Raw genomic sequence first — 21,672 nt, forward strand, 5'->3', positions numbered from 1 at the left:
CTAGAGAATGGGAATAAAGAGAAGAGCCATGGGGGTGGCTTGCTGGAATGGTGGCTTCTACCTGGTGATTACTACCTTTACTCAATAAGCCTTCATATGAAACATAGAAACATAGAAATGACGGCAGAAGAAGACCGAATGGCCCATCCAGTCTGCCCAGCAAGCTTCACACATTTTTTTCTCTCATACTTATCTGTTTCTCTTAGCTCTTTGTTCTATTCCCCTTCCACCCCCACCATTAATGTAGAGAGCAGTGATGGAGCTGCATCCAAGTGAAATATCTAGCTTGATTAGTTAGGGGTAGTAGGGGTAGTAACCGCCACAATAAGCAAGCTACACCCATGCTTATTTGTTTTACCTAGACTATGTTGTACAGCCCTTGTTGGTTGTTTTTTCTTCTCCCCTGCCGTTGAAGCAGGGAGCTATGCTGGATATGCGTGAAGTATCAGGTTGTTTTTTTTCTCCCCTGCCGTTGAAGCAGAGAGCCATGCTGGATATGCATTGAAAGTGAAGTATCAGGCACATTTGGTTTGGGGTAGTAACCGCCGTAACAAGCCAGCTACTCCTCGCTTTGTGATTGCGAATCCTTTTTTTCTTCACCCCTGTCGTTGAAGCTATGCAGGATATGCGTGAAGCATCAGTTTGTTTTTTTTGTTGTTTTTTTCCCCCTGCTGTTGAAGCAGAGAGCTATGCTGGAAATGCGTGATGTATCAGTCTTTCTCCCATGCCGTTGAAGCAGAGAGCCATGCTGGGTATGCATGGAAAGTGAAGTATCAGGCACATTTGGTTTGGGGTAGTTAATGCAACTCCAACATTGCTCACTGCTTCCACGGCAAGGGGCTGAGTACCATAGTATTTGACCATGATGAACATTTGGCATCGTTGGATCACAGGACTACAGATCTTCTGACGAGGAATACATTTCTTGAAGGCAAGTTATATGAGCTTGAAAATCACAGCAGAGGAAATAATTTATGAATTCTTGGGGTGCCGGAAACCTTGCAAGGGGAAGCTTTGCTCAAATTCTGCGAAACATGGCTAACTGGCGCTCATAACATCTGCGTCATGGAACGGCCTATTCTTGAAAAGTGTACACATCATTTGGGAGCAGGAGATATGAAATTGAATAGGCCCCGCCAGGTGATTGTTAAATACTTGAATTATGCCAATAAAATGAAAATATTGCTGGCATATTGCAAAGAAGAGGAGCTTAATTATGAAAGCAATAAGCTTTTGATCTTTGCTGATTTTTTTTGTTAAAGTGCTGGCACGCCGCAAAGAATTTACCCGTACTACAACTGTATCGTGTGTCAAGTTCTCACACTGCAGTTCCTGGCTAAACTAAAAGTATTTCACAATGGAGAAATAAAAGTTTTTCTCTCAAGCATGGAAGCAAAACCTTTGGATGCTCTTAGATGACATGGATAATAAACCCAGTTCTACTGTTTCAAGTCAGGAATTGGCATCGTTACCGTATGCTTAATCGTTGGATCCTTTCCATTTTGGGGGGATATTACTCGTTTTTCAGCTGTTTGTGTTTTTTGATTACCCCGGATATCGACAAGGACATTGACTGTATGAGAACACCGATTGATTATAATACACTAGGAGGCATATTTCCGTTTTATTTTGCTTTTCTCAACAGAGGTCATATGATTACTTTCTCCGTTTGATGTTCATTGGTGAAAGGCTTTGTGAATGGATGAGACTTTACCTAATAACTTTTATAATATGTTTGCGCAACAGATCTTATACACGTTTACAGCCATTGTTTTCTGGAGATCCTAGGAAGTGCACAAGTTGTAGATCTTCATTGAGGAGAGAAGGAAACATCTTGTCGCTGAGGGACGTGGCAACATCATTCACTCTATAGAGTTGGAACCTTGGTCTTTTTTGGGTTCTGCAGGGGTTGAATTAGGATTTGAAGAGTAAATTTGTGAGTGTGTGAATGGATGATTGTGTTCAGTGTGATAGAATGAAACAAGTTTTGTGCATTCACTGTGAATAGGGGATATGGTTGGTACATGAGTTTATCAGATTGTTAGCAGCCCATTTGTTTTACTTACATAATCAATAGTTTCTGTGGTCTTGGGAAATGGGAGGGGGAGCCCAGGCTGGGGGAGGGTTCCTTCTTCACAAATATTTTATTATTATTTAGGAAGTCCCCCTTATGTTGTCACTTCATGGCTAACCTAGTGATTTACTCTAAGTGTGGATGGGTTACATTCACCTATTAAAAGTAAAAAAAAATCTTGACAGAGCTTAAAAGAAATAAAATTGATATTGCCCTACCACAAAAAACAGATCTTGATTCTGAACATGAGAAATTAAGGAGAGAGTGGGTGGGCCATGTCTTTTCAAATCACCAGTGTGTGTGGGGGGCAGGGGGGGGGTGGCGGCTTACAATTTAGTACACAAACAATTAACTTTTGATTTTGACTGTCAATATAATGATCGGAATGAGTGTTCTATAATTGTGATAGGTTCTCTCAGAGGGGTTAAAGTGCTTTTGACTAATATATATGCCCCAAATAAATACTCCCACAATTTTTTTTTATGGATGTAGCCACAAAATTGGTTTCTATGCAGGGGTATGTTCCATTGATTGGGGGTGACTTTAATATCACTGATAATCCTTTAATAGATTGTTTGCCTTCCAAGATACCAAAAAAAATTCAGGCAGATATTGGAGTTGGGCTTTTATGCCAGGAACTTCAGCTAATAGATACATGGCACCTCACACATTTAAACAATAAGGAATATCTTTTACTCACATGTGCATAATGCATACTTTCATATAGATTATATATTGCTACCAGAATTATGGTTTGACAAGGTACAAAGTTGTGAAATTCTTGAGGTTCCCTTCTCAGATAATTCTATGCTCAGACTACAGCTAGAGCTTGCTAGAGGAGGAAGATGTCAGCATTACTTTACCATGATAAAGAATTTGTAAAGTTTTTGAAACAACAATATGAAGAATATGTACAATTTAACTCTGACAAAGATCTCAATGCTCTTACTATTTGGAATGCCGGAAGAGCAGTAATACAAGGGCATATTATTGCGTACCAGGCTAGGCAATGCCGAGTACACTCTGGTAATTTTTTGGATAGTGTTAAGATTTTATCTCAGCTTAGACATTTACATTACACTACCTTAGATCCACATGTACAACAAACAATTATAGACACTCGAAAAGAGTTGGTTAAGCTTTTAAATTATAAGGCAAAGGAAAATATACTGTATTTCCAATGTAGACTCTTTCAATGGAGTAATAAATCTGGAAAACTACTGGCAAATTTAAACAAAAACGTCAAATCAAAAAAAATAATAAACAGATTGTGCTACTTCTATATTAGAGGTCTTTCAGGATTTTTTCCATCAGCTAATCACAAGTGAGAGTTCTTCATTGGAGGCTTGGACGAGGTTCTTTCAAGACCTTTTTCTTCCTTAGTTATCTCATGAGGATAGAGTTGCTTTAGAGGAATCTATTAAAGATGAGGAAGTTAAAGAGAGTTATTAGTAATTTATATTTGGGGAAAATCACCTGGCCCGGGTGGGTTTAGTGGAGAATTCTATAAAATTGTTACCCCCTTGAAGGAGATGTTTTTTGTGGTTAGAGAATCTGGTTGTTTTGGGAAAGGTCATAATCTTGCCACTGTAGTCCTACTACCTAAGCCAGGGACAGATATACTGAATCCTGAATCATATAGACCTATATCCTTGCTTAATCAGGATATTAAGATTTTAGCTGCTATTCTTGCCAATTGAATTAATCATTATATTCAGTCATTAATAGTAACAGATCAAACTGGCATTCGTATTGGAAGGCATTCTTTTGCTAATCTTGTAAACGCTCTATTGGCTCTCCATTCCAATGGTAATAGAGAAAATGATGATTTTCTTGTAAGTCTGGATGCAGAAAACATTTGACTGTGTAGCATGGTCTTTTATGTGGTGAATATTGAAACAATATAATTTTGGTTATAAGGCATGTTACTTCATCTCAATATCAGGTGCCTAGTCCTTACAGCCTGTTATATGCCTGGCAGTTTTTATGTCTTATGTTGATTAACTTTAACTTTGTAAGCCACCTAGAACTGTAAATAGGCGGTATATACTTTTTTGAAATAAATACATAAAAATGTATTCTTAATTACTTTTGAACCATTTCTATAGTTTTTTCATGGTGAAATTGTAGAGTATGTTGTGTAGATCAGTGCAATAACTACTTTAATGCATTTTGATTTGTATTTTTTAGACCAAATGTGAAAAATGTACAGGGGTGTGAAGACTTTTTTTTTTATATAAGGCACTGTACATAGCTTGATGCAAATTTAATTAAACATGGTTTAATTAAATGTGCATTAAGTTACTAGAATATTTATGTTAGGGAACTAGTAAAATTTCTGATCATATTAGGATGTACTTTTAATTAAATTCTGTCAGTTGAGGAGATTTAGCTGCTGGGCATGCAGAGGTGAATGCATGCAGCTTAAATGTTGCTGCCATCATCGTTTGGGATTTTCCGTGAATCTGGACAAAATAGAGAGGCTGTCCAACTGTCTATCAGAAAAAAAAAACCAAATCATAGCCTACAGCAGATCTTGTTCAAACATGTAACACTCTTCAGTATGATTTAAAAAAACTCGGCTAACAAACCTTGAACCTGAATAACCAGAACAAGAAAAGCTAGAGGCCTCGAACCATCCAATGATATGTCACACACTAATTCCGTTTTCTCAAGGGATTTCAGGTCTGTAGCCTTTCCTGGCCCTGGCCAGCAAGATTCAAGGTTTGTGGGCTGTTTATTAAAAATGCATCAAATAAAGGTATGACGGCTTTCATTTGAGGTTTTAATGATTAGAGTATAGGACATCCTTTTTTGCTTTTGGCTTTGGCTGTTTGCTTGCAGTGTTTTTTTGCTCCCAGCACCTACAGCATGAAACTTTGTCTGTGCAAGCCTGTGTGGTTTGTTTAAAGTTAATGTTGATGACATGCAACACGTGATCTACAACACTTTGACTTTTCGTGGATGAACTTTGTTAGTGCAAAGCTCTATATGAGTATGTTACCTTGAAGTTGCCCTTCAAGAAATACTGAGATAAATAGCAGACTACATAAAGACAATGTATAATGATCTCTGTATTCAGTTTATGACAGGAAGTCTGTATAGTAGCTGATAAACAAATAAACCTGTAGAGGAAACAGGGTATGTGCTTTAATGCAGTGTTCTAGAAGCTATACTGATCCTGGAGAAATCTGGCATTTTTGTAGACCTAGAAGAAGGGTCCTGTACAGTAGAGCTGGATTAAAATATCCCAAGGCCTTAAGCTTTGTCATCTTTGAGGCTCCATAACATTACCAACAAAAAATATAAAACCTGAAATATAATCATTTTTGTATATTTAGAAGCGCCTCATAATCTGTGGTCCTAATTTGTAATGTAAATAACTTGTACCTAAATCTGGCACTGCTGTGTGGTCTGCAAAGTTCAGGTGCCACCGCCTACTCGGCCCGCCGGCCAATCGGAGGCCCCGAACCCCCGAGGAGAGGCAGCCCTTTAAATTTAGGGCCATCACCTCGGTGCCATCCTTTCTCACTGCCGGGAGGAAGAAGAAGCAGCACAGTTCAGGAGACCTGCACCACACAGCTCTGCGATCTACCCGGGGTAAGAGACCCCTTACCTCCAGCGTCTCTGCACCGCCGTCCAGCTCCCGCCCCGAGACCACCGGAAAACCCGCCTACTCGGCCCGCCGGCCAATCGGAGGCCCCGAACCCCCGAGGAGAAGCAGCCCTTTAAATTTAGGGCCATCACCTCGGCGCCGCACACCAAAGGTGCGCGACAAAGGGGCCTCCCCCTTTGTGCGCCCCTTCGTGCGTCCCTAATACATGATCCTGTAACCAACTCCGCTAGTAGTTTCATTTTCTCACCTCTATCCTCCTAAGCAATCTGCTCCAAGAAGGACAGATTTTCTCTCCTTTCCTCCACACTAACTGACCAGCAGTCCCTCTTCTCCACTCCTCACTAGACTATAATCTCTTTCGGGACCACCCAAGACAACCATGACGCAAGGATACTCTATACCCATCCTACGCTACAATTCCATCATCAGGGAGAAATCAGCCATGCAGCACCAAATTCGTCCCCACAGAACTCTCATTCCAATCATGATCTCCCCTTTTACCCAACTCCTTGGCCTGATCCTATTCACTCTGACTCTATTCAATGCTCAATCAATAACCAAGAAAATGCATATCCTCCATGCCTATCTACTTGACTCCAAGCCAGACATCTGTGCCATTACAGAAACGTGGCTCAAACCAACGGATACAGCCTTGATTAACCAGCTCCCTATTCACCTATATGATGTCTTCTCACTTCCTAGACTAAGGAAAAGAGGCGGAGGCCTCCTTCTAGCTGCCAAAAAATACCTTATTCTAATCCTACAACCCACCAAGACGAAAACTAAGCTAGAAGTGGCCTTGTTTAAATCCAATTCGCTCCAAATCCTCCTCACCTATGCACCACCAGGACTTCTGGACTCAGATGCCTCACCGTTGGTAGAAATCATTGCCAAATTCTTAAACTTGGATTCCCCAACCATAATCTGAGGGGATTTCAATCTGCACATTGACTCGACCCCTCTTTCATCCAACTGCGGTGCCTTCCTTACCACCCTCTCGGCCATGGTCCTCAAACAAATTGTTAACAAGCCTACGCATAAAGCCGGACATACGCTCGACCTCATTTTCATCAACTCCAGCGTCACATAGCCCTCACCCCCCACATGCCTCCCAGTTCCCTGGTCTGACCATTCTCTAATCACCTCCACCCTCAAGGTGAAAGGAAGATCCTTACCTCCTCCCCCCCATACCACTTTTCACTATAGGAAGACTTGTACATCAGAGGCCCTCAGCAATTCCCTGGCCAAAGAATTCCCCAACATTGATCTATCAAACCCTAACTCAGCCTTACTCTCTTGGCACAACATCATGGAAGCAGTAGCTAACAGATTATGCCCCCTCTCGGAAAAAAACATTAACCCTGCTCAAAAAAACAACCAACCATGGTTCTCTAAGGAGCTCCGATCGTTAAACAAGACCTCAGACAGAAAGAAAATAAATGGCGGAAGACCCCAAACCCTAGTACCCTAGCCACATATAAAACTGCTCTCCACTTCTACAGAAACGCAACACTACGAACAAAAAGGGATTTCTATGCCCTTAGAATCCACGATCTGGTATTCAATGCGAAGGCACTCTTCTCCTACGTATCTGAACTTACTAAAACCACTACCCCACCCATTCCGGATGACCAAGCACAATCAAAAGCCAATGATCTCGCTCTTTTCTTCCAGAATAAAATTTCCAACCTCCTAACACAGCTGCCACCCCACCCTAATACGCCACCCTGCTCCTCATCCTCCTTGGCAAACCCTGAAGTTTCACTTGAATCCTTTGAACCCACCTCTTCTATGGAGATCGAAATCATCCTTAAGAGAATGAAACCCTCCATTCATCCTTTCGACCAAATCCCGGCCAAACTACTACTACTAGTGTCTGACTCTATCTCTCTAAACATCTCACGGATATTATTAACTGTTCACTGTCGCAAGGAATTTATCCAGACGCTCTAAAACTGGCCTCTATCAAACCCATACTCAAGAAACCGAACCTGGACCCAGGCGACCCTAACAATTTCCGCCCTATCTCCAACCTACCGTTTCTGGCCATGATCATGGAAAAAGTGGTTAATAATCAATTATCGGAGTATCTTGAAGAACATAAAATTCTCCACACTACACGATTTGGTTTCCGTAAATCTCATAGCACTGAAACCCTCCTCATTTCCCTCACTGACCACCTCAGGATGGGCCTAGACAAAGGGCATTCTTTTTTGTTGGTGCTGCTCGACATCTCCGCAGCGTTCGACACAGTTAACCATTCCATCCTATTGAATCGGCTATCAGACATAGGGATAACAGGATCAGCCCTTAGATGGTTTGACTCATTTTTCAGCAGTAGAGGCTATAGAGTCAAAATCAATAATAAGGAATCCCCACGAATCAATTCTCCATTTGGGGTTCCCCAGGGATCCTCTTTATCTCCTACCCTGTTCAATATCTACCTCCTTCCCCTCTGCCAATTACTCACAACTTTAAAACTGAAATACTACATCTACGCAGACGATGTACAAATCCTGATTCCCATAACCAAATCCCTCGCAAAATCACTCAAGCACTGAGACAACTGTCTGCAAACGATTAACCTCCTCCTCGCCCCCCCCCCCTCAATTTTCAACAGCGGGACCTTCCATATGGAATGCCATTCCCCTGGACCTCAAACAGGAACCCTGTCTTCTGACTTTCAAAAAAAACCTTAAGACATGGTTATTCAGACAAGCCTTCCCCTAATCAAAGCCTGCTCTCTCCCATGCCACAGATCAGATGTAGACCTCAAGCAACAGCCTTTGCTATATTTGTAATTAGTTACTGAGTTTTGTGTTTTCCCCTTCTGCTTCTAACCTTCCCAGTTACATCTCCCTGTTTTATTGTAACTTTTCGCTCCTGTTGGTTAAGATTCATGTTGCTATGCTTCTGTTCCATGTAAACCTATTTGATTTGATCTGTATCATGAAAGTCGGTATAGAAAAGCTTTAAATAAATAAATAAACAAATAAATCTCTTTTGTTTGCTGCAATAAAAGATATCATAGCATACAAAGATTTACATATACCCATCATCTGTCACTGTAAAACATAATACTTCTGCATCAGTTCATATTTTAAATATGAAAAATCTGGAGCTACTTTTTTGCAGCAGTATTCCATTATTTACTAGGTAAGATTCACATCTGTGTAAAATGTTTGAGAAAACTTTTTGAATTAGGTGATTGCACATGCATTCTGGTTAAAATATATCAGATTTTTAGGAAGATATGCATATAAACAGTGTAACACCAGAGGAGGTTCTATGATTTAAAGAGTGCACACAGTGTCAGTTCATGTCTTCTTAAAATTCTAGTGTCCCTGAGGCCAGCACAAGCTCATACATGTGTACTTTTGCCAACCTACTTGTATCTTTTTACACTTGCTAATTATCTGGCGTAAGCAATATTAAACATGTTTATTGGGTAGGACTGTGGTTGGGTGGGAGGTCTGGGTGAACTGTGGGGGAGATCAGGCTGAAGAACCAGAAAGGTCTCGATGACCTGTAGAATGATTGGCTGAACTGTTGGACTAATTGGTAAACTGGTTAATTTTATTTACGCATATGTTTTAAAATTGGCTGACTTGCATGCGTAAATCTTACTTTACTTTTTTTTTCAAAATCATTTTTATTAAAGAACGTGCGTTAACAGCTACATCTCGATAGAGGCAAGTCATGCCAGCCAGATACAAGAATATAAGAGAAACATGGCTCAACAGAATCTGCTGTACAGTGAACAATGCAAGAGCTGCAGCCGCGCACACGTCCCTTCTTTTCTCCATAGATACTACGCCCCCCCCCCGTCAATTCACAAATCACCCACCACAAGCACACTCACACTTCTACCCATTCATCCGCCCTCTAATTCCCGTCCCCCCCTCCCCCCCCAGGGGATGGTGTTTTAAACACAAACAACAATAGAATCAAGCGTATACATTAACAATAAATCAGAGAAAGAAAATATGTCACAGTCCCAGCAAACTGGTGAACCTAAAGGCATTGGGGCAGTCACGATTATATCCACGTAGTATGGTATCCAGTGTTTAAGAGTTGGGTTTGTATATCCAGAGGGAGTAAAGCAAAACAGGCAGTCCAGTGAGCCTTAGAATTAGCATCCAAAGCACGGCCCGTTGAAATAGCATCCAGTCGTGCCAGCTGCATAGTTGACGCAAGTTTAGAGTACCAAGCTCTCAACGGCGGTTGTGTCGTGGGATCAATCCATAATGCCAATATCGTCTGGCAGGCCAACAGGATAGCGGTGCGGCCGAAACGTCCAGCAGCCGCAGTGTGCGGGGTAACACTGCCCCATAACCCAGACAGCAACAGCCTCCCCGACCGCAGAATATGGGAAGTAGTGCAGCAAGCCACATGCGACAAGACGCCATCCCAGAATGTTTGAAGAGTCGGGCACTGAAACAGTCGATGAGCCAAAGTGCCAGGCGCAGCACTGCATTTAACGCATTGGGGTGAGGGTAAACGGCCCATACGGTAACGTCGAACATCGTCACAAACGGTGTGATGTAGGATCCGAAATTGCAGTTCCCGCAGGGTAAGGTCAGACACAGTGGCAGGCATAGTTTTAAAACACGTATGTATGTCCGCATGAGAAATGGTCCGCCCCCAGGCTGCCGCCCAGTACTCCGCCAGGGCGTTCAGATGATGAGGTTGTCTGTTCTTTTGTCCCAATACGCACCATCCCCGTATGGAGTTGTGTAGAAGAGCAGTGTCAAAGAAGCGTTGGGCAAAGCTAGACTCCTTACAAAATTCATCCGCTGTCCACTTGAACGACTGGAGATAATGGCGAGCCTGGAGGTATGCAAAAAAGTGTTTTATGTGTAAAATATATGTGCGAATATTTTTAAAATAGATAAGAAAAGTACACATGGAGGAAGTGACATCACCTCCAGAAATGGCATCCTAAAAGCGGAGCTCCCAACCCGACTCTATGATCAGCTGTCATCCCGACATTCCTTTTGCTTACCCCAGCAGTGTGAACACAGGAATGCTTCAGTTTGTTCCCTGGTATGTCACAACCGAAGAAAAGACCAGATTGAGGAAGTTTTCCTTTGCCAGCCGGACCATCTCTCAGGCCCTCGGCTGCAGTGAGGAGGAAGACATGGCCGCTGCCGGTCACGATCCTGACATAGTGGAAGATGAGCTCTGATCGGGAGATGAGGCAGAGGTGATACCCTTGCAGGCAGATTTATGCCAATGGTTCACCGAACTTTGCCAGGCCATGGCGCATATTAAACAGGAAGTCGGCATATGTTTGCAGAGCTGCGGGGCGAAGTGGTTGACCTTGGTAACCGCATGGTGGAGGTGGAATCGTGGGCAGAAGAGCAGGCCACTGATGCAGTGTCATGCTGGGGAAAAGTGACAGGCCTTTCCCATTCAATGGTGGAGATGGAAGAGTGTATGGAGGACCTCAAGAACACGTCCAGGAGGTCAAATCTGCACTTTCAGGATTTTCCTGAACTTCCTGCATTTAAAAATTGTTTTCAGGTAGTAACCAGTATTTGTACCCAAGTGCTGGATTCTGAACATGTAGCTGCACCTGTGCCTGATATTAAACTTGAAAGAGCACACAGAGCTCTTGGCCAACCCAGAGATAACCTCCCTCATAATATAGTAGTCTGTTTTCATGACACTACTTTACAGGAGAAGGTGGCCCTGATGGCCAGGAAAAACTTTAATGGATACATTGCATGGCTGGGCGAAGGGTCATGTTTTATTAGGGGGGATTTTAATCTTACTCACTATCCTTTTCTGGATAACTCCTCTGGCACAGGGGGTGTGTCTTGCTTTCAGTGATGCTTTCTAAAAAATGTGATTAATATTTGGGGGTTACAAGACAATCTGGAGATTGAGAAATCCTTCTTTTCAAGATTACACTTTCTGCTCAGCGCTCCATGATTCCTACTCCCATATGGATTACTTTTTATTGGATAAAATGTTGGTGAGAGATGTTCACACTATTGGTATTGGACACATAATTTGGTCCGATCACGCTTTGATCTAGGTGGAGTTTAAGGTGGGGTGAGTGCATCTGGGTAGCGGTTTTGGAGGCTAAATGACTCCTTATTTTCTGATAAGGAGTTTATTGCAGTTCTTATTCAGGATATTGAGGATTATTTCTCACTTAATGATACAGGGGATGTTAGCCCAGTGACACTATGGGAGGGAATGAAAGCTGTGATTAAGGGGAAACTTATTTCTTGAGCTTCTTTTCTTAAAAAAACAGAAAGTGTGGAGGCTGCGTTTGATGTGCCATATAGGTAAATTGGAATTACGACATAAACAAAGTAGGGAAGCTCATATTAAGATGGCCCTAGATACGACATGACAAGAGTTGCAGGCTTTGGACTTGGCAGAGATTGCTTCTTAAATGCTTAGGGTGAAGCAACGATTTTTTGAATTTGGTAACCAGTTTGGACGTCTTTTGGCCCAAAGTCTTAAATCTCAAGTTACACAAAATAAGGTCCTTAAAATCAAGAATGAAGGAAGTACTATGATCTATGATAATAAGCAGATTTCAGATCGCTTTGCTCAATTTTATGTGGAACTCTATGCGTCAAATAGTGGTATCCTTGATTCAGATATCGTGAACTATCTGATGTCTGAATCTCTGCCTTGTCTACCAGATAATGCTAGAGATCTCCTAAATGCCCCTATATGGGATGAGGAGATCTTCACTGTTATCTTGGACCTAAAGGTAGATAAGGCACCTGGTCTTGATGGTTACTCTGCCAATTTTTTTAGTTTGCAAGCCAGCTATTATGAAACCCCTGGTTTCTTTGTTTAACTTCCTTAGGGAAGGGGGCTCTTTAGTGATGGGGCCGAATATGGCAGGTGTTACCTGAGACCCCACACTTTGCAGCTTGTATTAACCTATTTCCCTTATAAATTTGGATCTCAAGATCTTAATGAAGATACTAGCTACACACTTGGGATTTATTGCTCCCTTGCTCATTAATGGGGACCAGTCAGGTTTCATACCAGGCAGACTGGCTACTGACAATGTTAGGAGGGTACTAAATCTTAGTTGGTGGGTTCAACATCCTAAGATGCCGGTGGTTCTCTTGGCGATAGATGCCAAGAAAACCTTTGATCAGGTACATTGGGCATATCTTTTTCAGGTTCTTGAGAAGTTTGGGCTGGGATCCTCCTTTCTGATGTGGGTTAGAGCGCTTTATGATCAACCATAAGGCCAAGTTAGGGTTAATAGGAGATATTCAGAATTATTTGATGTGGGCAGAGTCACCCATCAGGGATGACTAGTGTCCCCTCTCTTGTTTGCGTTATCTCTGGAACTTTTGCGTGGAAAGTCTGGAGTTCATTTAAAATGACTCTCTTTGCCGATGATCTGTTGTTCACTCTGACGAATCCTGAAAAGTCCCTTTTGGCCCTTCTTGAGGACATGAGGCATTTTGGTTCTGTGTCGGGGTTAATGGTAAATGAGGACAAGTCCAAGATTTTAAATCTTTCTCTAGATGGAGTTCTGGTGAAGCGCTTACACCAGTTGCTCCTCTTTAAATGGGCTTCCAGATATGTGAAATATTTAGACTTCTCCATTTAGGAGAAGTCTACGTATTGGTTGAGTCGGGCATATCCCGACTCAACCAATATGTAAACTTCTCCTAAATGGACCTTTCTAAGAATCTCCACTATGTGCCCCTCCCCCCCCCCCTTGCTCTTCTCCTTTTCCATCTGTGCCCCTACCCTCCCCCCTTGGAACTTTGCTGCACTTCATAACCCCTATACCACTTTCTCATTGTTAAAGATAAAGTTTTCTTAGTTTGTACAAAGTTTCTCTTTATTTCTTTCTACCTTTTTCCTCCATAGCTATTTAGTTCTTTTATGTTATTATATATAATCTCAGAATGTTTTTACGATGCTTATATCTTACACCATTTGCGTTTAACTATGACATGTTATTCTGTTCATTGTATTTTCCTCCTTTCAGTTCAATGTAAGCCGGTATGATGTGCCTCACGAATGTCGGCAAAGAAAGGTCTATAAATAAATAAATATTTGGGGGTTTGATAGGAATCCAATTTGTTGACTTTATTTGCCTAAACTATACTCCCCTGTTTCAGGAAATTCTTCAAGACTTAGAGAGGTGGGATATATTTTCGTTACCTTGGTTTGGTAGGATTTCCGCTGTTAAGATGAACGGACTTCCAGGTCTGTTATTTCTTTCAAACATTATCAGTGTCAGTCCCCTTATGGGTACTAAAAGATTGGCAGAAAGCTTTGATGCATGTCAACTGGAAGAGATGGCTGCCCAGGGTCGCGACATCAGTGCTGTTTAGACCTAAAAGCCAGGGAGGGTTGGGAGTTTCCCACTTGGAATTTTATTATGCAGCTGCTCAGTTAAAAAAGAATTGGAGTGGCACTATAGAAGTAAGAGTAAGGTCTGGGTAGATTTAGAGTGGGATATGTTTGGGTTGCCACCATTAGACATGGTTGTGTGGCACACAGGGACTTTTGAGCTGGAGTATCGTAGGGGTTCCCCTTTTACTGTACACTCCCTGAGAGTTTAGCACTGGTACTGCACACAACTGGTGGGAGACAAGCGTTATTTATTTATTTTTAATTTTTATATACCGAAGTTCTTGTGAGAATTACAAATCACTCCGGTTTACATAAAACGATGAACTGCCCGACAGAGGAAGGGGCTTTACATGGAACCATAGAACAGATGGAACAATAAAACCGGATGTCAATTTAACATAGTAATAAATAATTATAATATATACAATTTAACTATTTAACGTAGAAATATATGCGTTGTTGGCATACTACATCTTTCCTGTATACTAAGAATTTTCCACCAGGAGAATCACTTGTTGCAGCAGCGTATTGGAAGTGTTTAGGCACTGAGAGATTGGAGCATGTCTGGGGAGCTGGGTCCATCATTTCTTTTGATGTCTTGTGTCAATCTTTCCTCCTAGAGGACAAAGACAGAGTCCATTATCTGCAACTGGCTTCTTTTGACCGGTCCAAGAGGATTGTTATGGACCATAGCAGAAGTAAATCCCTGTTTGAAGTCTTCTGTGCTAGAGCAGATAAATTAGAAAAGATGATTTCCAAACTCTATATTTTGCTAATTGGGATCTTGACTATAAACCAAAGCATGTTCTGCTTTGGGAGAAAGATCTTTCTGCAACTTTGGAAGATGAGGTGAGATATGTGCTATCAGATGTTGGGGGAAAAGCCCCTTATCTTCTCTGATTCTGGAGAATGGTTATAAATTATTATACAAATGGTACCTCACCCTGGATAAACTAGGAAGAATGTATCCGGAGACTTCTGCTTTCTGTTGGCGCAGCTGTGGAGACTGTGGTCATTTTTTTCATGTTTGGTGGACCTGTTCTAAAGTTTCTGGGTACTGGGATATGGTATTAGAACTTGCGGCTGAGATAACCAACATTAAATTATCAAAATCCACAGGGTTACTCTTGCTCTCTTTGGGCCTTTGTGAAATAGATAAACAATTCCGGCGGGTCATTGGGTATATTTTAGTTGGGGAGGGGGTGAACTTGCTGCCTGATGGCGGAAAAATGAGGTCCCACAGAAATTACATTTAAAGACGAGGATGTCTCGGCTTTTCACCATGTATAAGTTTACTGCCCACATCCATGATGATATTCCGAGGTTTGAAAGTACCTGGTGTTCCATTATAGCTTGGAGGGCCCTTACAGGTTCAAGCTAAGGGACCCATTAGTTCCAAGGTGACTATTTTTGGAGTATTTGTATGTATGGGATCTAATCCTGGGGGACGTGGTATGGGGTTGAGTGGGGAGGGTGGGGAGGTGGTTATGGGGGGTAACTAAGATGTTGGAGTTACTAATTTGTGCTCGGCTCTGTGATTTTGCTGTCTTGGTTATAATCCGATTTGATGTTATCGTATCCTATATATGCTATTATTGCTAATAAACAGTAAATTACAAAAAAAAAAGGAACGTACACACGTTCAATGCACTAATGTGAATGGTTTCAAGGCATTGCATGGAGTCATGCATAAGCCTATATATGCACATATGTTGTGGGGTAAAGATATACATATGTGACCCCACCCCAGGAAGCCTACTGCACTCCGGTGGGGCCATAAAAGATTTAACAGTCTCTTCAAGGCTGGAACCACTCCTGGCCAGCTCTAACATTTTCCTCTTTCCCCCAGGGTCATGATCCTTTGTCTTTGGGGGGGTGGGGATTTACTTTCAAGGCCTGGTCTGCTAGGAGTGGCCCTTTATACCTGCATTCTTTCCCTGGGGAAGGGGTACCTTTCTTTCACTGTGGGGTTTGTGTATGCCACATAAAACACTGGAGCCACTGGTTAATGTCCAAAATAAAAGTTTTTACTTTTGAAAATTCTAATGAAGTATGACACAATAAACTTAATTCTCAGTACCACAAATGTCTTTCTTTTCTCTTGCAGTCTTTCCCTCTATCTGTATAAGCATTTCCTTTACTAGGGAAAGGAAAACATCCACCCTCCAGGTTTAGGATAACTGAAGTACCCAGATGGGGCAGGGCATCCTTTGGCTGGGCAGGAAATCCCCATTCCAAGCTGGTAAAAATAACTCAGTCACTACATAGAGTCCAAACCTCTCTCTCTCTCCCTTGGGTGTGAAGACTCTAGATGGTTGTTCTCATTGGAGGGGGGGGGGGGGGGTTTAATACTTTATTTTTGCAATTTTTTTACACATACATTTCAAGAAAACACTTGAAGTTGCAATCATGTGAAAAACAGGAATGAAAATTTAAATATGAGGAAAACAATAAAGAAATTTATAGAGACAATTACATTTTCACAAATCCCAGTCCTATATATAGAGATTCCATTATCACTTCTTTAGGTAACTTTCCCTTCCAAGGAAAATAAAAGGTAAACTAGCAAAAGAGGCAAATAACAAATTGAGCGACCATCTTGGACTTGCGCATCCTAGCTAGGCATGGGGAAAGAGCAAGTAAAAGAAGTAGATTTATTACTTATGAAAGACACCAGTTGCGAAGGTTGAAAAAAGATATAAGACACATTCAGGTATTTAATTATGCACTTGCATGAGAACTTTAAAATAAATAAAGCCCCCATCTCCAAAACTTTAGGCCTTAGTAATAAGAATTGCTGTCTCCTCTTGTGTGTCTGTCGTGCGAGATCAGGATAAGCGTCAACTCTCAAATTAAGGAAAAGTTCTGTATGGTGATGGAAAAATAGCCTTAAAATCCAGTCTCTATCAGAATCAAGAAGAAACAAGACAATCAGAGTAGATGGTTTTACCAAGTCTTTCTGAGAAGTTTCCAATACTGCTGCTAAATCTAAAGACGATTTCTCAGCAGGAAAGAGAGTCTGCAACCCTTCTTTATCCATAATACCCTTCCTGAAAGGAGGTATATGATATACCTTAGATATTAATGAAAGTGTCTGTTTAGGAAGTTTCAAAATCTCAGTCAAGTATTTTTTCCACATTTCTTTTGGTGCCACAAGTGGATCTTTGGGAAAATTAATGAAACACAGGTTCCTCCCACTTGCTTGATTTTCCATGTATTCTAATCTGGATGTAATCCATTTATTCTCTTTCAGAATATTATTTTGAAAATCAGTAGTTGTATCAAAATCTTTCCTCAAAGACTCAAAGTTCTTTTTATTGGTTGAAATCTGTTTCCATTACTTTCATTCGACCATCTAGATCAGCCATGTAGCTAAAGACTGGTTTAATCTGATTAGAAATGTTAGTGTTCAAAGCTTGGATCGCCTCCCAAATGGCTTCCAGAGTAAATTCAACTGGTCTTACTAGCTCAAGGGTCTGAACCACAGGCAACTGGTCCAGCTCTGCTCTCCCATATCCAGGCGCATTTGTTTCAGCATCCCACCAGGGAGCATGGCGTCCCCGGCCTCCTCAGTCGATATCCCAACCTGAGATAGCTCTGACGCTCGGATTAACAGGAGGAAGTCTTTCCTCGGGGATAAAGAGATCTAAAGCTCAGGGAGGGGGCCGAGTGCTACCTCTTCCTGGCCTTCGTCCAGCGAGCACAACCCCGAGACTAAGCCTCCCCGACGGACATGGGCATCCATCGGGCCAAACACGGTGTTAGCAGGGGGGTCAGAGAGTTGCTCACGCTCTCTGGTCCTTCTCTTCCTGCCCGAATGAGGCATAACAGGAAAAAAAAATTAGAAAGACAGCGGAGCGACTTCAGGCATGTCTTGCTAGGTCAGCCATCTTGGAATCTCCATCCTCAATGTTTTTAATTGTCTTTTTACTCACAGTTAGTAGATACGTTTCTCTCTCTCTTTTTCTTAGTCTCTTTCGAATCCCTGATGGAAGGGATCCTAGCTGGAAACCAGCAGCTCCAAATGTCCTCCAGATGGGTAGGAAGAGAGGCAACTAAACACTTCCTCCCAGATCATTTTACAAAATCTTCTTCCCAAAAATGAGATAAACACTATAAGGTCCTGGTCTTGGGTCACCACCTTCCTCCATCCTCATTGAGGGTGTAGAGGGGCAGGTCTTCCCTAACTGGGGCAGCCCCAGATACAGGATACCCTGTGCCCTGAGCCCAGGCAGTACACAGAGTTTCACCAGACTTCCTACCTCTAAACATCTCCTAAAGCCCAAAATATCAACCCAAGATCAGTCCTTACCCACCAGGGAGTGGATAGGTAGGGCAGATCTCTGACCCAGCTTACAGACTTCCAGCAGGGTTTGCTGGAGTCCTTTGAGCAGGCACAAAATCCAAACTTAGGAAATGCTCCTACACACCTGCTATTATTTCAAAAGCAAGCTACACTGCCTCAGAGCTCCATGTAGGAAGCCTCTTTAAAAAAAACCAACCTCTCAGAGGGTCCGTCAAAGGGAGGTGCTTTACCGAATAGGTTCTCCCATAATTATTCTCTATAATTGCACTAGCTCTATAAGAAATACCCAGGACTTACTGGTAATGTGACCATATGGCCCATTACAAGTATTTTATAAAACGGGCATATATCATATACACAAGTTCTAAAATGTTCGCATAGATCTGCTTGCAGCCATATGTGCATGTAAATGCCGCCGCGTTTATTTGTTTTATATTCATCCTTCAAATATAAGCTAACAGAATAGCTGCGGAGAGGTGTTTAGCTGATGTAACCAATCAGCAAATTACAAATAATTTGAGGGAATAAAAATAAAAGGGGGACCATTTACGGAAACAGCCAAGCCTTGAGAATGTTTCGAAATTCAAATAATTCAGATTGTTTCTAATCTCTTTGGATAAGCTGTTCAAGTGACGGCGACTGTCACAAAAAAATATTCAAGTACCTTGCAATTCATGCACAGAAGGGATAGAAAAAAGAGACTCTTATAATTTGTTTCAAACTCAGTAAATAGTAACATTTTAAAAACAGATAAGGGAGACTCTTAACTAGAGTGCATCTCCCCAGAGGGGCTGTACCGGCTCAACCTGTCCCTTAAATAGGTAGGGCCATTTGGATCTCTGTGCTTTAAATATAATTGTCAAGAATGTAAATGTTATTGTGGAGATGGACAGGTAACCAGTGGAGTTCCCTTAGCATAGTCATAGCTCTCTCCCTTTGTGATCTCCTGAAAATGTAAAAAATGTCCTCCTTTGAATTCACCTTTCAGTTCATGCTATGTTCATTGTTTAGGTATATATTTCACTGAGAAATCAGCATTTTGTGGCACGTGCAAATCTGAATCCTTCGTAGGATATCAAATTTTAGGAAAACCGGTTCAATGGTTTTTGAGAGAGATGAAGGGGAAAAAATATTCAGTTTGAAAATGTTTCCTGATTTCGTTGGCGTTCATCTATCTCACAACCACTCAGAATTTGAAAGCCAGACTTTGTACCCTTACGTAGGTGAGCCTCAAGTAGTGCCACTTGGTGCTTTAAAAGTCTGGGGAGGCAGTTCTTAAGCTGCCTGCACTGGGACAAAGAACGCGTGTGCTTTTTATCTGTTAGCTTTGCACCCGTTCTCCCAGCAAAAGTGTGCATGGTCACATGCACCTCTTTTTTTTCTGCAGGGAGGAAGTTTGCTGGAAAATCGCACATGAAGATTTGAAAATGCGAGAGAACAAGTGTGCATGTAGATGGCAACATAAAAGGCCCCCGTCCTGCAGGAACATCCCCTCTCAGTGTGGCTGAAAGTTTGCATGTGGGGCTGGGAAGTTTTCAGAGAGCCGATTTAATGCAGATAAAATACTTCTCGCCCATGGAGATCACTTTGAAAATTGTTCTCTTTTAAGTCGTAAGATTTTTAAAAGGTTGGAGGCTCAGCATACATAACGTCGCACATGCAAGGTTAGCAAAAAAAAAAAGTGTAAAATTATGGAATTATGAAGAAAGTTTTCCAAGACACGCTGTCACCAGGGGGATCACGGCTGATGTACACGTTGATACAGTATTGCCATGAAAGATTTGCTGCTGCACTGATGTATTCAAGATATTCATAGCGTGCTATATTACCATGGAGGGGCACAGACAAATCAATGCTTGGATACTGCTTGACCTTCATTGTGTTGTGATCCTTAGTACCATGTGTCCATGGAGTCATACTGGTGCATCAGCATGCCAGAAGCAGCTAGGCATTTCAGCACCTTACGCATCAGAGCCTGGGAGGCACATTAACACTCACGTCTGGCAGGTGCATCAAAACATTATCTGAGGGCCAGCCCAGCGGATATGTGACAGTGCTGCGGTCTGTCATGTGGGGGTAGCTGAATTTGATTCCTCAGCAGAGGTGAAGGGGGGGGGGGGGGGCATGCAAATTGAACTGATTACCAGGGCCCTGCACCGCCACAGTAGCGCCACCCCCAACATCAGTTCCACGAAGCAGGCGAGACAAGGCTGATCATGGTGGGAGCTATCCACTATGCTCCCACTACTATTTCCTGCTTTGCTGACTGGCATTGCAACCCAGTAACAAGCCTCTCTCTTCTCTCCTTCTGTTGGACTAATCATCATGGTATCTCCATATTCATGGCTATTATCAGTCCTATGGTCTTGCCACTCCTGCTTCTCTTTCCAGCTGCTATCTAGAAAGTTAGGTTGGCAGCAAGGCCTAGCTGTCTCAGGCTGATTCCCAACAAAGATGAAAAAAGATATGGGCAGGCTAGTATTGCAGCCACGGGGCTGCCAAAGCATCTAGATCCCCTAACACGGCACTAGGCACTGCCCCATGCTCCCTAACCCCTGGAGGTGAGGGTACCCTTCCCCCTTCAAAGTCCAGATGGAAAGGGGGCCTTCCCCCTCCCCCTTTGCCAAGGTCAGCCCTGTTCTGAGCTCCGACCTCTGCTTCTCAGACGAGCCAGGAAGGAAGGGAGTCGTGATCATTCTACAACAGTGACATTTAGTAGCCAAATATAGGGTGGAAGCGAACTGGGTTCTGGAAGGAGTTGCTGTCTCTGTCCCATTGCCAAGAACTGTGGTGGCTGGGCTAGATGAGTGAAGGATTATAAAATGGGGAAAAACCCAGTCAGTGATGAATTCAGGCTTATGGTTCCAGTACAGGCCAGTTACAATTGAACTGGAAACCCAAAGGAACAGGAAGAAACTGCTTTGCCAAAAAAACCCCAATGTCTTAGAGACTTTTTGTTGTCTCACTACATCCTGGTCAATATTCATAGCATTACTGACACCATTGGAAAGTTGGGACATTTGCTAGTCCTTTATGTTCTGAGCTTGTACTCCTCCAGATAGGGCAACAAGGTTAGCTAATGAGGGTTAATTAAATACAGAATATGAGAATTTTGTTTCTGTTTCCAATTACAATCCATCACAGAACTCTAGAAAGCTGAATCATTCAGATTACCCTTGGTGAATTCTCAGCACGTATGTCATCTGGTTTTCTTAAGATTTAACACCTTCAGAATGTGAAATGAAAGAAAACCATTCATGGTGTGATAGTGACTTTCTCCTGATTGGTTTATGCTTGTTTCAACTCAAAACCCTTTTT

At 42.2% G+C, this 21,672-nt stretch overlaps 1 protein-coding gene across 5 annotated transcripts in view; it reads left to right on the forward strand.

Annotated features, from left to right (window-relative positions):
- Positions 1-21,672, forward strand: part of CAB39L (calcium binding protein 39 like) — a 198,745-nt gene that overhangs the window by 123,497 nt on the left and 53,576 nt on the right. The gene's annotated exons all lie outside the window — the stretch shown is intronic.

The sequence above is a fragment of the Rhinatrema bivittatum genome, chromosome 5, assembly GCF_901001135.1.
Source record: "Rhinatrema bivittatum chromosome 5, aRhiBiv1.1, whole genome shotgun sequence".
Taxonomy (NCBI): Eukaryota; Metazoa; Chordata; class Amphibia; order Gymnophiona; family Rhinatrematidae; genus Rhinatrema; species Rhinatrema bivittatum.